The following is a 16,348-nucleotide window of genomic DNA, read 5'->3' as shown; positions in this document are numbered from 1 at the left end:
AGTTCACATTTATAACACCAGTCCTCATCTGACCGAACCTGCAGTAAATGAACATCTTGCTCTGGCATTTCAGCAAGCAGAAAGCAACTGGAAGCAGCAACTGCTACCATAGCAGCTGCCACAAGGACCAGAAGGAAACCGAGCGGCTGCCGGTGGGTCTCAAGCCTGCAGGCACACACTGATGATTGATGATGAGATTGTCCCTCTAAGCAGCCGCTTTAACAAAGCATCAGACAAGAGATGACAGAGGGGATTGTCTTACATAGCGAACATTAAGGATATAACTTCTCAGAAGTAAGTAGTGATTCCACACATCCTTTCTCATTTTCTAAGGGGTCAGCAGTCTGACTGGATGGGTAAAACCTGGGATATGCCTGAAGGGGCTTCTTCCCCCCTCCCAGGAATTATCAGTTGGACTTCAGCAGTAATTTGGCTTATATACACATTTCTTCACTTGTAAGTGCTGTGTGTGAAAATACACACAAAGCACAGGAGCAAAAATTGAACTGAAGCTCACAACGTGAAACAACAGCTGTCAGTAACCCAAGTACCAAAGATGAACATGGCTGTGAAACCGATTCCTCATTAGGACATACTCCACATAAGTCACTTCATAGTCAAAAGGCAAGTGACAAGAACACAAAGAGCTGTAATCATACAAATATAGACTCAAGGCTCACGTTTTCCAAAGCTCCTATCATTTTCTTTAGGCATTTCTTTAATGCAGTTATAAGCCACCTCCAGACACTCACAGCACTACAGCCACACTCACAACACTTGCCCCAGTCTACCCTCTATTTGAACAGAGCCTTCCCATCTTCCTCTCAGTTAGTACCATTGAAATACAATTCCGACTCACTGAACTGACACACACACACACAGGGCTCAGGGTCTTTGGAGAGCTTGTGGCACCTTCTCCTTCTCTAGGATTCTTCAAAAGATCTTTTAAGATCAAAGTCACTGGATGCAATGCGGAAAGCACTGCAACACAAGCAACAAAACCTCTCATCAACTAGATCAGAACAGTGAAGCACCTCTAGAAGCGCAGTGGGACACAGGCATATGAAGGGCACACTCCTTGATTATTTGTCCTAAGTGACGAGTAAGAGATCAGCAGTTGCTGTTAAGCACACTGTGTTCTTCTCACTTCCAATCAGTTCAAACTGGGGAGCAGGGGTGCTGTAGGAGAGAATGGGGCAAAACTGTTTCAGGTAGATTAAGAACTGACTTCATGTTTCCCCCACAAAATGCCTAATAACTTGCTCAGACCAGCTCCAGACAAGACCTTTTTGTATCAACCCACCATACACAGAGCCTCAGATCAGACTCCACTACTTCAACTACAGCCGTTTCCTGAGCTCTGCTCTGCTTCCAACACAAATGAGCTCCGCTTCCTGATTCTCACAATGCTGCTGGTGTTGGCCTTCACATAATTTATAGTGAATATTTTACTTCCTTCCTCCCCAAATATTGGAGGTTTAAAGAAAAAATTTTTTTTAATCCAGATACAATCAGTTTATTTTAAAATGACTTATTTTAATATATTATTTTCAAACTTCCAGAAATACTAAAATACAAAATCTCATGGATTTACAGGATGTATTAGTGTGCTTCTAGAAGATTTGCTGACATTGAATCAAGTTACATGACATCATTCATTTTTGATCTTGGATGTCTTTACAGCTATTCACAGCATAACAGTTGAGTTTAACTGCTCCTAATGCCTTTCTTTTTAAACTGTAACTTTCAGAGTTTGAGCTTTATCAAGTCAGGCAGTCCCTTAGGCTTTTCTCCACCATATTTGATGTAAGCCAGAATAAAAGGGCAGTGAACACTCCCATCATGTGTTATGAACATACAATCATCCATGGGGCTTACCAAGAATCAGTTCTTACTTGCTTAAGATATCATGGGCCTTCCCTCCTCAGACGTTGCCATAGAAACCTCAAATTATGTCTATAGGGGAACAGGAAAAAAAGGTTTCCTAAGGTATGGATGAAACAGCTCCATGGAAACAAGCCCTGACTGTCAGAGGAGATGAAGGGGAGGGTTTGTGTGGGAAGACACCAAGATGATCATCATCTAAATATGTAAAACAAGAGCCAGGCAAGCTGTCATTCATGTATCTGCCTACTTCGTGACTGGCACTGAGACCTAATGGCACAAGAACGACTTCACATTAGGCTCTGGCCAGTGATTCCAGCATCCACACACACTAGAGGTGTACAAATACATCTATCTATATGGTAATAATGCACCACAGCACTACTAAACCTAGGAGCTAGTGCAACCTAGCATCATTAAATAGGAACCAAGCTAAGAAAGGTTAAGAGAAGCCCATAAGTTCACTCGTGCACACCCCACAAAGCCTCCCCCCAACGATTCTCAGCCTTACAAATCTGCCAGCCTTTTCTGAAAAAGAAGATGGAGAGATTTTGGGGAATTTTTAATCCCACAAATAGCACTGGATCAGCCTTTTTCTGGAAAAGATGGTACTGATTCTTTGAGGTGATGTTAGAATCACAGACTTTGGAACAAGCACCATCTACACAAGAAACAGCAAGAAACTTTACCCACTTTCTTCACAAGACAGAAAGCTCAACCATATCAATGGACAGAAAGCTCAACCATATCAATGCATATCATTGATGGATTGTGCTCTAGCCACCGAGGCCAGGAGTCAGCTATCCTAAACATCTACATCTGAAGCACTTACCTGAGCTCCCTCTATAGTATATGAGGTAAACACATTCTTATCTCATGGTTAAAGGATTTAGATAGATCAGAAGCCTAAAGCAAAAGAGCCTCATCTGATCCTTGATCAGCAGATGCTAGTCCATAACCTCAGACAACTTACTTAATGCTCTTTATCTGAAACTACCCAGCAGCTGGTTATCTGCACCTCCATTCCCTTAGTTATCTCAGCCAATACCCGAATCATCATTAAGTGTTGATGAGATAGGTAAAGCAGAGGAAACATTCAGATATATCAGTGTCTCAGATTCTTCCAGGAAAAAGGAGCTTTTGCAGCCTTTGTCACTGATTTGAGGTCCTGATTTAAAGGTACAGAGTTATATCTCAGCCTTCTCGTTCCCCCCCCCCCCCCCCCCCCATTCTGTTTGCCTTTTCCATTCTCAGCTTATATTTACCTGGAAAGAACTTTGTATTCAAACGCTGCTTTGGAAGCTCACATTAATCCATCCAGGTGTAGTTCACAACCCTGAACTTGTGAAATACTGTGAAACCACACACAAACACCCCTCAAGGCCAGGCAGGCTGCACACACACAGAGCACTCTCAGGAGCTATCCTTACTTTTCATTGAGTTAATGCGGGCTGGAATTCAAAGACACACACGACATCCTGCCCTGGCCCCAGCTTCCCAACCCTGCTATTTCATGTTTGTGCAACCTTACACCACAACTCTTCAACTTCTTCCTGCCCTGCTTGATTTCACATATCCCATTGCTTGCCAAAACCTAACTCACATAACACTCGCTTTATAAAACTCCCCTCTTGAAGGCTCAGGAATAGCCTTTACTTGTCTGTCTTCCAACGACTCCAGGTTTCTGCAATCCTTGCAACAGGGCTGCTGTTTACAGCTGGGAAACTCTGCTTTCTTTACTGTAGGATGTTAAAGCTATGGGGGGGAAAAGGCATCGTAGACTCAAAGGGCAAACGTCAGTTTGCTGGAGCAGCGCTGTTAAAACTCAAGCATTATGCGAACTGGGTCTCTTTGGAGCTTGGAATGTATTTCCAGCATATGCTTAGGAAAAGAACCAAAGCTGAGCGTTGGGCAGAAGGCTGGCATTCTTACAGCAAGAACTAGACTTTAAGTTTACAATTCCAAATGGTTTCATTCAGACAAAGAATTGGAATAAGAAGTTGGTGAAATGAACAAGAACAAATCCTTAAGTCAAGAAACTCAGTCTGAAGTAAATACCTTCCAAATAAAGCTGTGCTGTGTACAGCTTTAATAAACACCTTTAATAAACACCTTTACTCCTCTAATAACCACCTTCTTGCATCTCAAAAGCGCAAACAAGTCTTGCTTATCTTGGCCTGCCAATCATACAGCTAACATGGAGTGTATAAATAGGCATCACAGATAGCAGTGTTGCACAGACTGAAGCAGAAAAACAGTCTCCATTCTTGGGCTATTGCGCTTCCCTCCTTGCCACAATTACAGAGGAACATTTTCTACAACTTGGAAGTTGTGAGCGTCTTCCCAATCCATCTCTTGTCAGAGAGTACTGCTTATTCTGCCCCAATCCTCAGCACAGAACGTGCCTCTCAAGTATTTATATCTCCCCAGTTCTGAATATTTAAGATACTAGAGGATGCTTGTCTTGACTAGCTAAACGTAGATCTTCCACAGGATGTTAATACCCTGTTTTCTTCCAAATTCATGATTTTGTTACTCATATCCTTTGCATTGCAATGCAAGTATTCCCTTAAAGGGAGAACCTGACTTTGTAGCATCTTGATTGCAGATTTATATGCCACCATTGCCATGAAGATGGCAGTTCAGAACTACAAACAGAGTGGACATTGGCCACAGGTTTGCAGTAACTAAAATCAAACTTCAAACCAAAATAGCAGCCACCCTTGAGGGGTGCATTTCTAACAGATATGCTACTATCACTGACCAGAATTACCCCGACAGGCTACTTAACTATTGGTCCTACTCTTAAGCACCCTTCTCCAAAACACCTACATTATGTTCTGTCTTCCCTCAAGTCACTTTGTTGCTTCCACTTCTGTCTGATACTTGTGTGTTAACTTGCATCCTCTCTTGCTCTGCATATAGAGGCTGTGCTCTCCCCCTTTACGAGGGCCTTTTGATTTTATGGCACCAGTCCTTAATCCAAAACACACGATTAGGTGTAGGAGTTCCTGACTTCATTCCCTCCTCAGAAGAGTTCCAGTAAAGCACAATCATCAGCTGAATTAAGCCCCTATGAAAAACACTCTCAGGAATTCTGCTTACGATCCAAGGGTGCTAAAGAAAGGAACAACATACAGTAACGATTAGCAAGTTATTCAGAGCTTTACTAGAAAACACACAGATGGCACACAGACAGTCAAATGCTACACATACATTTTATGACATTTTGGAAGCAGCACATTTGGATTGGAATACGCCAAGCTGTTACTCAGAGCGGCTTACTTGCCATCAACAAAACTATTCCCCATTGATTTTCATATTGAAACACATATGCAGCACATACCTTTGAGCATGCTCATAGTAAAACTATTAACATGGATTTGCTATGTTGCTGTGATTAGTTTCCTTCTCCCTCTTGAGTCTGGAGGGAGCCAGAAGCCAATGGAACAAGAAAACCATTATGTAAACCCATGAAAAGGACACCAAAAGATAGTCCCCCTCAGAAACTTCCCTTACTCATGGAAGTGATCATTGAAGTGACCTTTAACGTCTCAAACTTGTGAAAGTTCTTACAGAAAGAAGTCCAAAACCCTTGTATTTCCTCTACCCACCACATGAGATATTCTCTACCATTCTAATGCTTCCTAACCCATGCAGCAGATGAAGATGCCCAATGAAGAGACCAATAGGCCCTTTATTCATAAATTACATACTCCTATATGAAGTTTAACCACAGAGAGAGCAGGACAAAGTGCCCTCTTTCAGACACAGCTCACAGGTTTTGTGCTCAAGTAATTTCATCTCTCTTTCTGCTCACCCTTCAAGGATGAAGGGATGTCACCAGAGAGTGAAGGGCACTAGAGTAAGCAGATCATTTCAGCAATAATTACACTTAGCGTTTAAATTATAGCCCAGAATAAGTTCATTTAGAGCTTCACTTCATAACAGTAGAAAAAATAACCGATAAGCAGCATTAAGCTCCTTAGATAGCAACATTTGTAAAAGACTCGCGATTAAGGGGAAGGGAAACTACAAAACCAGCCTAAACCCCGTACCTGTCGAACTCAAATCTCCTCTTAAAACCAAACAGATTAAAGCAGCCAGTGCCGGATCTGATCTTAACAAGTGTGTAAGAACTCAGCTGCACTCAGAAATAAACACAACAGCAATCACTAAGCCCCGTTTGGGTTAGGAGTGGCTTTCAAGGGCTGGAATTTGAGCCGCGGTACTTAATGACATCAGCTTTAGCGAAAGGGACTTCACAACATGTGTTAAGCATCTCAAAGGTTTCTTCTGTTGCCCATAGAGTGCTGACATCCACAGCCACTCTAAACCTTTCTTCTCCAGAGTGCTTAAACAGAGTACTCAATAGCGCTTCAACCGAGATCTTGAGCCATCTCCCTTTTCCAATCCAAATTCAAGCTTTGTTTGATATTGACATTTCAACAAGTCCAGTCAAAGGAGACAGCCAACTTGGGAACAGCACTAGACCTATTTAAAGAAGAATTTTGCCTTCAATAGCCATGCTTGCAGAAAGCAAACCAAAAGCACTTATTCTCCTGCTTTGGAAAGGCTCTCACATGCATTGTGTTCTGCACAGCCGATGAAATACTGTCAGTAATGCCACCTGGCCGACTCTTTTCAGTCTCAGTCTCTGCAATCCCCAGGCAAAGGAGACAATGAATAAAAAGATGTGGCCACAAAAGCACAGACTTGCATTGGCCCTGCAGGACCGCATTAAAAAGCGAATCACTCCAGGCAAAAGTTCTTGGCTGGCATAAAGTGGAGCAGCTCCACCGATTTCAGAGCTGCAACAGATAGTATCGAGCAGTGGGGTGCTTGGCTTTATGTCCCTCAGCTGCAATCCATATTATCTGTGCTCTGGCACCAAGCATACTCCACTGGAAAAAGACAACAATTTGGCATATAAAGCAGTAGTGAGATTAAAAAAGCTCCTTTTTGCTTCCTGCTCCAGCTATACTTCCTGTTCCCAGAAAATTCCTTATGTCCATCTCATCCATATAGGAATAATAGCTACAGCAGAACAATGCTGCTATTTGTACAGTATTATAGCCAAGGAGCTTATGTAGATGCTAGGGAACCATGCCTTCAGATCTTAGCTACATATGAAAGAGAGGCCCTTCCTCAAAGACACATTAAGAGATAAAAGGCTTACCTGCACAAATAGTAAACACACAGCTGGCCTGATCTGCTTACTCCAGCAATAGGATTGCAAGGGCTTAGAAAGGGAGCACAAACCTCCTCGGGCTCTCTAAGGGCTTGCTAGCACAGGGGCAGCACTTGGTGCAGATGGAGATAGAGTATTTCCAGATCCGAGATGCCCATACAGCACGGCACAGACAGCACCAGAGATGCCAAACCCCACAAATACCAAGTGATCTCATAGCAGGGCAGAGGCTGAAGCATTTCCCAGTCCAAAGCAGCAGACTGCCTTGCAGATATTCAAAGTCAGATGCTCTAGAGACACTGCCCTATTTTGCTCTCTTCCAGCTTTGCTATATAACAGTTCAGATGCAGTCACCTTTGTACCCCAAGGTCTCATTAAAATCAAATGAGGAGCTTCTCAGGCTACCAAGATAGCCCAGAGCCTCTCTACACACTGGTCACATTTTTCTTTCACTCCCTTGCGAAACAAGGGGAAGTCTGGTCTAATACTAAGTAATTAGACTTTCCCCCTTCTATCTAGCCTAGATCCCCAAAGCTTCCCCTGGCAAAAGGAAGGAAGAGCAGATGGTCAGTTCAGGTGAGCTTAAAGATAAACGTTATATATTGGTTTCCCCTTTCCTGTAAAGGAAAGGATAGAGATCAGAATGAAAACCAAAAGAAAAAGATCTCAGATTTGGTAACTGATGCTGCATTTAAAAATCACAACACAGGAAAGTGGCCAACTTTGCCACCAAGTGGAAAAAGTGGCAGAAACAAGTAATTTGGCTACAAAAACTCCCTTGGCCTGAAGGGACTGTTTCCAGACTATCGATTTGATCTTGTCAACCACTCCAGACTTGGAAACCAAAGCGTGAAATACTGATTAATTGGCTACCCCAGAGGCAGGAAAAGCTAAATATTGGAAGGGAAAACCAAAACTGGTGGAAGAAAAGAACTGGAAGAGTAAGGGAGAAATTGATAAATCAGGCTAGAATAACCAGTGTATATGTGTACACCTTGGCTGGATGACAGCTGCAGTGACTCACATGATGGAGCATCACACAGCCAACAGCATTGTTTAAAGAGGTCTCCAGAGTGTGAAGCAAGGCTTAACAGGATAAAAATGAACCAAGACAGTTCCTTCAGTCATAACACAGCTGAACTCGAGGGTGAAAAGGTGGGCAAGGAGGGTGGGTTGAGGCACAAATAAGGATTAAGGCAGTGTTGTATCCATATACAGTTTGTGATTTCCAGCCCACTGATCAGAAACAGATCATTCTGCAGCTATTTCCCAGCACAAAGGGTGGAACTGATTATGGAAAGAAGCCATCTTTCCCATGTGTATTGTAAAGGCTGCACTAGTCATAACCATGGAAAACATCACAGCTAACAACCACATTGGCATAATGAGCCAGCTGATTTTCCTCAGCCTGCTGACCACTTTTTCAGGTATCCTGTTTCAAGAGGATTTCCTAGCACAGGGAAGTCTCTTAAGTCATAAGCACAGTCACTGACCTGGCATTGTCATGCAAACAAGCCTTAAAACCTTCTCTACAGCAAGGACTGTAAACCTGCCTGGCTTGGCTTGACGTTTTGAGCACACTACTGTTCACCAAGCTGTTCATCTCTACTAATCCAACTAACCTCTTGCTTTTGAGTCAAAAAGTGAGGCCCTTGAAGCATTTATGCTCTGAAGACTTACAGCAAGTCCAGATTCTGTTCCCACTTTAGTGAAATACCAGAGTTTGCACTAGCCACAAAGTTCTACCAGCAAAAGGAGAAACCCCGTGATGGTTTTGTTACTTCAAACATGCCTGACATTACACGAGTTACTTGCTCTCCCTCCGCCAGTTTCCTCATCTGTAGGAGAGGGAAAGCATAAAAAGCATTGAGGCCGTAAAATATCGGTAACTCCCTTATAGTTGCATTCAACAAAAGCTTTCAGAGCAGCCTAGGACTGATTGTTTCCCTGCTTGCAGTATTTACTGTGCAGAGCACTCCTACTTTTAGGATCACAGATACCCTGCGCATCTCATCATACCAACTACAGCACTTGATCTTATTCTGCCTAATCTCTATCAGAATCATGCCAGTTTCCTTTCAAGTCACCCAGACACTGCTCCGAGCCCACAGTCTCTGAAGCACATCATCATGTGTAGCTCAGACAGGCTGCACCACAAAATGCTCTCTGGATGCCAGACTCACCGTGTACAATGTGTCATGCAAACCTTGGTATTCAATGAGTTCATACAATTATATCCTTAACAGTATCATGCAGGTAAAAAAGAGGGTCGTGCTCTTTTGTATTTACGTGACAACATCAGACTTGATCAAGCTGCCGTCACAGCACTCTCCCTTGCACTACACTAGTTGTCATGTGGAGGTTTGTAGAAAGTGCAATCCAAGGTCACAGTTGGGTGCTTTGCATATAGATAATTGTGGCTATAGAAATAAGTGCTCCAAAGAGCTTCAGATGGAATAAGTATACTTCACACATCTCCCTTCCTTTCTAGAACTTATAAATACTCTACCAGCAAATCCTGCGAGCTGAAAGATCATGAATCATTTGGGTTAAAAAAAGAATATTAACCCAACAGTGCTCCCTCGTGGGACTCAAGCCTCAGCCAACTAGGAAGTCATTAGCTAGACTCTGCAGTTTCACCTCAATCATAGCAGTGCATCAGAGCTGCTTCTCAATTCATCTTTCATTTCAACACAGACTATCTGCTCATGTTTGTCCTCTTCCCCTGCGACAGAGTTAAAAGCATAAGAAAGTAATACAGTTCCAGGAATGAGTTTCTCCTGTGGTATCATCACATCACCTAATGTATATATTAGGACCTGCAAGCATGCCAGTTCTGATCTCCCTGACACCCCCTACTACAGATTTTTACATGAGAGCTGTTTAAAATAAATACCTTTTTCATTAAGTAAGAATTGGAATAGAGGAAACATGTGGCTGTACTGCAGTCATCAGGCCTGCCAGCAAGGCATGGTTACTGTAAATGACCTAGTTAGAAATGGAAATGTGAGAGAAAGCTGCAGAAATCTCACACTCAATCAGCACTACAGCCTACACTCACAGAGCCTTTCATTTCATTTCCTTGCCCAGCTGTGCTCTGCCCTACCAAAACCAAAGATCCCTCTGAATACCACAAACGGTTTCAGGTTCTGAGCCACCTGGTTAGTTTAGCATTAGATAAGCAAGACACAGGGGAAGACGCATCTTCCTTTCCTGTACATGCTCTGTTCCACGAGTTATACAATTAACTTGCAAACCAAGCCTGTCAGATCAGGTAAACTGTTCCTTTTTGGATGGGTTCCCTCCTTGCTTAAGGTGGCAAGAGGGCACCAAGGTTCTACAGCTTGCGGGTGTCTGCCCTTTCTGCTGTGTCATGTGTCACAGCGATGAGTGTCACGCTACAGGCTGAGACAACAGCTTGTTCTTATACATTAGCTTCTCTTAGAAGACATAAAGGCTGAAGATGGTCATAATTAGCATTGCCGATCCCTATTCTTTCCAATGGAGTATGCTTAGGAGACAAGAAACGCTACTGATCCATTTGTCTCACAAGGAAACGGCTGTCTGGGATTTGGGCGCACATCGCAGAAAAGCCCAACCCACTACAGCACAAAACATGGCAGCTACAAAGCTAGAACACAGCATGATCATTCTCATCCGTTACTCTTTCCTCATCTGTGAGTAGTGCAAGTTGTTCTACTGCTGGATCTGAAACACCTCCATCCCCACCCCCAAATTCTTCCTTGTCATCAGCAGGTACAGTCACAAGGCCAGAACATGCCATTTTCCAGCCCTTACAAAAGTCTTTCCATTTTAAGCTATTTTACATCGCCAATTGTCATCATCCTTCTAAAAGCCCAATTCCTTAATGTTCACCTTGCCAAACACCCAAAGGATGAGAGAAGGGTGAAACAGGGATGTAGAAAAATGGAGACATGGGAGAGAAGCACTGGAAATGGAATAAAAGCTGATAACAGAAATGAAACTGGATCAACGGGAACTAGGTAGGCTGCCAAACAGTACAGCTGAAGAGCATAACATGATTCTTATTTTACAGGCAGGAGGCACTACATAGGACACCACACGTTTTATCAATCTTGTGGTAATAGAACACTACATTTTTGTTATACAGCATACACCTTCAGTGGCTCAAGAGACCCCACGGCTACACTAATGTAGCACCCCACAGAAGAAGGGCAATATTCACATATCCACAGCACTGCTGTACAAGGCTGACAAGCAACAGGCAAACAATAGCTGTATCATTCTCTGACACGGGGTGACATCAGCAGGCACTGCCACAGGCAACAGGGCTACCATTTTCTTGCACATCAAGCCTTCAAGCTAAATCCCATACCCTGATATAGGAATGACACAGCAAGCAGGTGAAGCTAAAGGGTCCAAAATACGTGATGTCTTAGAAGGAGAAATTGATATAGCTACCACAAGCAAGAGAAGAGATTGACTCTGGAAGAATCAAATCTAAGCAGTCTAGAGGAAAGCAGAAGAAAGGAATAATTATAGTAATAGTCTAAAAGCAGTAACAACTCTAGCTATCAATTAATATGTTCATCTGGTTTCCATTACAACTACAGAGCATCTATTTCTTCTGCAGCTATTACTGCATCCTCTAGGATGATGCTGCTGTCCTCCTTGCCAGAGGCTAAGGGTCAGCACTGCTCAAACTCATTCAACAGTATTTAGCTACTCAGATACCACCAAAAAAATCAACACCAGCATATTCATAAAATGGCAGACCTTATACGACCTGCTTCTTGGCACTCCTGAAGCCTACAATGGAGCAGAGACAAAACCCGCTCAAGCCTCTGTGCCCTATTAGCTTCCAAACCAAACTGTCATTGCATCTTTAAAACACAGATCTTACAGTTAATCTGCCATCCAAGAATATCAGGCTTGATCCTGCCTTTCATGAATAGCTAGACTGTAGACAAAGCCAAGGCTTTCAAGATGAAGGACAGTTTCACACTGTTAATGTGTATATACGAAATGCCATGAAATACACTATGTGTACACCCAGTAAGCTGCTGACTTGATCCAGTTGAGCTTCCATGTTGTTTGATTACCTCTTTTAAGGAGGTAACATTTCAAACTCCAGGACTGACAATGTCTTTAGCTTTGCCCTGCATCTACCTTCCCAATAAACTTGCAAGAGCATGGAAGCACAAGGGAGTTACTGATTTGCATTTCATTACCATCAAAACTTACATGCAACTTCTGAGACCCGAGATCTATTTCTGGAGTAGATTACTAATAAACTTGTGTAGTACCTTTGCATTAAGTAGGTTACAACAGACATGAAGTACATAGGACAAGTGAGCATCGATACGTAGCATCAGGGGAATACAAACACAAGCCACAAGCTCATGGGCATTTTGCGCTGCCATACACAAGAGTCATGCGTATAGAAGCAGCATGATACACTGAAAGAAAAGGCTTATCACAGACACGCCAAACATGTTGTCAAATATACAGCTTTAAAATACTCAACTCCTTTTTGATCAAAACATGCCATAAAAGCTCATGAAGTTATGACTGCATTCTTTGTCAGGTGAGACTATGCTTTGTTTCTTCTCTTCTACAGTTCATAAGTCACTCACGTCATTCGAGAGCAACAGATGCTTTGGAAGTAGAAAGTGACAGCTCTCTACTTAAATTCATCTCTGGTCTAAGCAGCAAGCATAGCATTTTCCAGACAACAGTCTACTACAAATTCTTTGTCTTTTATGAATGGAACCTCCATTGAAGGTTTAGCCAAGCTTACAAGAAGATGATTTCCTGACAGGTGCAGCTCTTGCTTCATTTTCTACCTGGGGATAACACTCCCCAAGATTCAACATTCTTTCAAGATGCAAAGTAATTGGAATGCGTTTTCTGCCCTTCAGCAGCATGCACAGCCTTGCCATAAATATCCTTCACTCTAGAAACCGCTTACTAGCTATACGTGGTACTGATCACCAATGTCAAAATACACTCCTGCTCAAGTGAAAAAGCAGAATCCTTTTTCCTTTGTGGAACTTAAATGAAAAAGACACTTTAAGCCAACATTAAGGTATGGTGCTTGATGGGGTGTGAGCCTTAGAGCCTGCACATGCCCAAAAAGTTGAGGGACCTCAACATCACACCTCCTTGGCACACACAGAACCTTCAGAGCATCATTAGGTGCTGCCATCTTTGTGCTCTCTCCTAACACTCTTTCGTCCCTAGACAGGGTCTTTGATTTTTGACTTATTAATAAGGCATTGATAAGTGAACAGATGAATTTCAATGATAAACGTTCACAAAAGAAAACCAATGCTATGAAGTATGAAGAGACCAAGTTGCCTCTAGGATAGGCTAAAGATTAAAGTATTTGCTCACTTATTTCCCTGTTAGGGGAGGAAAAAAGAAACAGGAGCTTCAAACCTTAACCTTTTGGTTTACCTGAGCTCCAGTTTTATAGTTTGCAAATAGAATAGAGTTTGCAAAAGGAAAGAAATAAGAACCATTCAGAGCTCATCTAATCCAGATAAAGCAAGATCCAAAGTCACTGTCACTCTTTAATACATGAAAATTCATCTAATTCTGTAGCAAACCTCTTCTTTAACATTTACCCAACTGTTCCAGGCTTCTTATATGGGAAAGGTCAAAAGCAGACGATGGGAACAGCACCTGATCTCTCCATATTGACATCAAATTTTCTTTTTCCCTATTTGCTCCAGTATGTTTTCATGAAATAGGCACGCAGGCACAATGGATCACAGAGCACATGATGCAACCTTTGCTTATTAGATAAATGAAGGACAAGCAGATCAGCTCTGGTCACAACTCTCAGTATTCTTTCATGTCAGTTTACATTACTTGCAATTGCTGCAAGCAGCAGGGCACTAAATGGCTGTGTAAAAGACTAAACAAAAAGGAGGAAATGCTTCCTAGGCCTTAAGTTAAGCTTTCACCTGCTTGTTTTCTTTCAGAGCTTGGCAATACTATGAGAATTCCAGTGGCTTATGAAGTTTGCAGTGTCTGCATTTACTCTACGCTCAACATACAGGGCTAATATTTTAAGCCTTCTTTGCCAACCCGCTCAAAACCAAGATTAACAGTGTCATCTTTTATTTAAGGCCTAATGCCTGCTTGTGAGGAGGATCACTCTTAATAACATGTATGCCCACCTAATCTTATGAGCCAGGAATAATCCATGGGTGGTCAAATCCTCACCTAGCTCAGCCCACACTCCAGCAACTCTGTTCCTTGAGTGTGCTATGTAATGCCTCCCGTCGTATATTTATGTGTATTTGTATGAGGTACACAATATATTCAGGAGCCTTAAGTTCATTCTAAAAGCACACAGACAGCTAGCTATGAAAAGCGTGGTCACGCTGATACCCATTTGTTGCAATAGCTTTTCTGACAACTCAAACCAGAAGGCTAGGTTAACCTACTGCATTCGGTAGCCTAACTCACATTTAGCATGCTATTTCCAGGGCAAGCACTTAGATGTGTAAGCTAGAAATATGTGTTGAAAGAGCTAAAAGCTCTGTAAAAAAGCCCACAACTAAATTAGAGGGGGGAAGAGCACAAAATCGAGATATGAGAACAGAATGAAAAGCTTGCATTTAAAATTGAAGCAGTATCTGCACAAGTGTTTTGCAATATCCAGGAGGTCCACAAAACACAATGTTATTATGCATACAGCTATATGAATATACCATCCTTCCTGTGTGCAAAGACACATACTTCCTATTCTTCCATGGTATGCACTATTGGAATACTGTGATTCTCAAAAGACCCCTCTCAAAGATATTTTCATCTTGTGAAATGAAACAAGTGAAAAGTAACAGAATTTCTTCTCCCTCCCAAAATATAAGCCCGTCTTTCCCATCACAGCCTTTTCAACAGTCCATGTTAATAGCTTTACTATTGACTTGCAGTAACTTCAGTGCTTCAAATAGAGAGCATAGCTGATCAGACCATGCAAGTCCCCTCATAGCCACCTCCAGGGGGGACAGTCAAACAGTATCCCCAGGACCTGTACTTTTTCATTCCATGCTAAGAGACCACTACCATCATATCTCTGCCTGGCTGCCCACAGACCATCACAACCCAGTGCCTACAGCACTGCCCCCGTCTGCCAGCTGGAATGGGAACAAGAGTAAGGCTGTCTTACCTGGCTCTGCTCGGAGCGGCACTCATTCATCAGCCAGCCAGCACCTCACAGCAGCATGCCCAGGTCAGACGCCACCATGCGAAGAGGGGAAGATCCCATTCCTGAGAGGCGGGATGCAGGCTTGGGAGGCGGGGACCCTTCAGTCAGAGCCAGACACCAGCTCCGGAGGTGCAGGATCAGTCTGAGAGCCGATGAAGGGAATAGAGCTGCTCCGCTCCTCTCCTCCTGTAGCACATCTCTCGCTGCCAAGTGCACACACACTGCCTGCACGGGAGCTGTGCGCCTGGTTAACCCTCTTCTGGCTGTACGGTGGGAAGCAGGAGCTCTCTTAAGGGATTTCCCTTCCCCTGTGCTTTCCAATCCATCCTCTCTTTGAGAAGCCCCTTTTCCACATCAGCTGGGATTTTGCAGTGTAATCTGAGAGATTTAAAGGAGTGACAAGAGGCTGACAAACCAACACCCCCCCCCCCCCCCCAAAATAGAGCTGCAGATGTGAAAGGTACAAACAAAATCCATAATCAGCAGAACCAGGGTCTGCTATGGAAAGAGTGTGCCTAGACTAACCAAATCCCACAGTTTCCAAACACACCGGAATGAAGGTGGAAAGACTCTCACAGTGCAGTGGTCTGAATACTCCCTCCATTTACAGAGGGTTTTAGAGAGGGTGAGAGGTTTCGTGCATCTGTCCCCACCACCTGCAGGAAGACCACAGTTCTTTGGGGGTTTAAGTATTTATTTGCTCCTAGAATGAGAGGCTAATCACAGAATGACATACAAAAGATACAGCTATAGCGCTAGAGCAGGTTAATGGGTAATCAGGCTTGTTCTAGCATTAAGCCGCTTTTGAGTGGAGCATACCAACCCTCTCTGCCAAAACAAGCTGTGATCCTCTTTCCCCGATTGTTATTTAGCTTTTTTTTTGCACATTGTCTTAATTTGGTGACCACAGACCAGACTTTGCCCTCCTTAAAAACATTCCTTAGGGACTTGGACACCAAGTTTTCCTTAACTGCAATCAAGGCAAAATCCATTGTGTAGTCTGAGACTTGGATAGCTAAGCCTGCTTTTATCCACCGTTCAGTACAGTACTCAAGAGCTCCAGTTCTGAC

General features: G+C 43.0%; 1 protein-coding gene across 1 annotated transcript in view; it reads right to left on the bottom strand.

Annotated features, from left to right (window-relative positions):
- Nucleotides 1–15,261, bottom strand: part of GRAMD1B (GRAM domain containing 1B) — a 110,309-nt gene extending 95,048 nt beyond the window's left edge. Inside the window, exon 1 of the mRNA XM_057425923.1 lies at nucleotides 15,240–15,261. The gene's annotated coding sequence lies outside the window, so the exon portion shown is untranslated. The remainder of the gene's footprint in view (nucleotides 1–15,239) is intronic.
- Between the last annotated feature and the right edge of the window lie 1,087 nt (nucleotides 15,262–16,348).

Source organism: Pezoporus wallicus, unplaced genomic scaffold, assembly GCF_028554395.1.
Source record: "Pezoporus wallicus isolate ANWC-B61680 ecotype Strahan unplaced genomic scaffold, APGP_CSIRO_Pwel_v1 contig_8797, whole genome shotgun sequence".
Taxonomy (NCBI): Eukaryota; Metazoa; Chordata; class Aves; order Psittaciformes; family Psittacidae; genus Pezoporus; species Pezoporus wallicus.
This window is presented reverse-complemented; position numbering and strand designations above follow the sequence as displayed.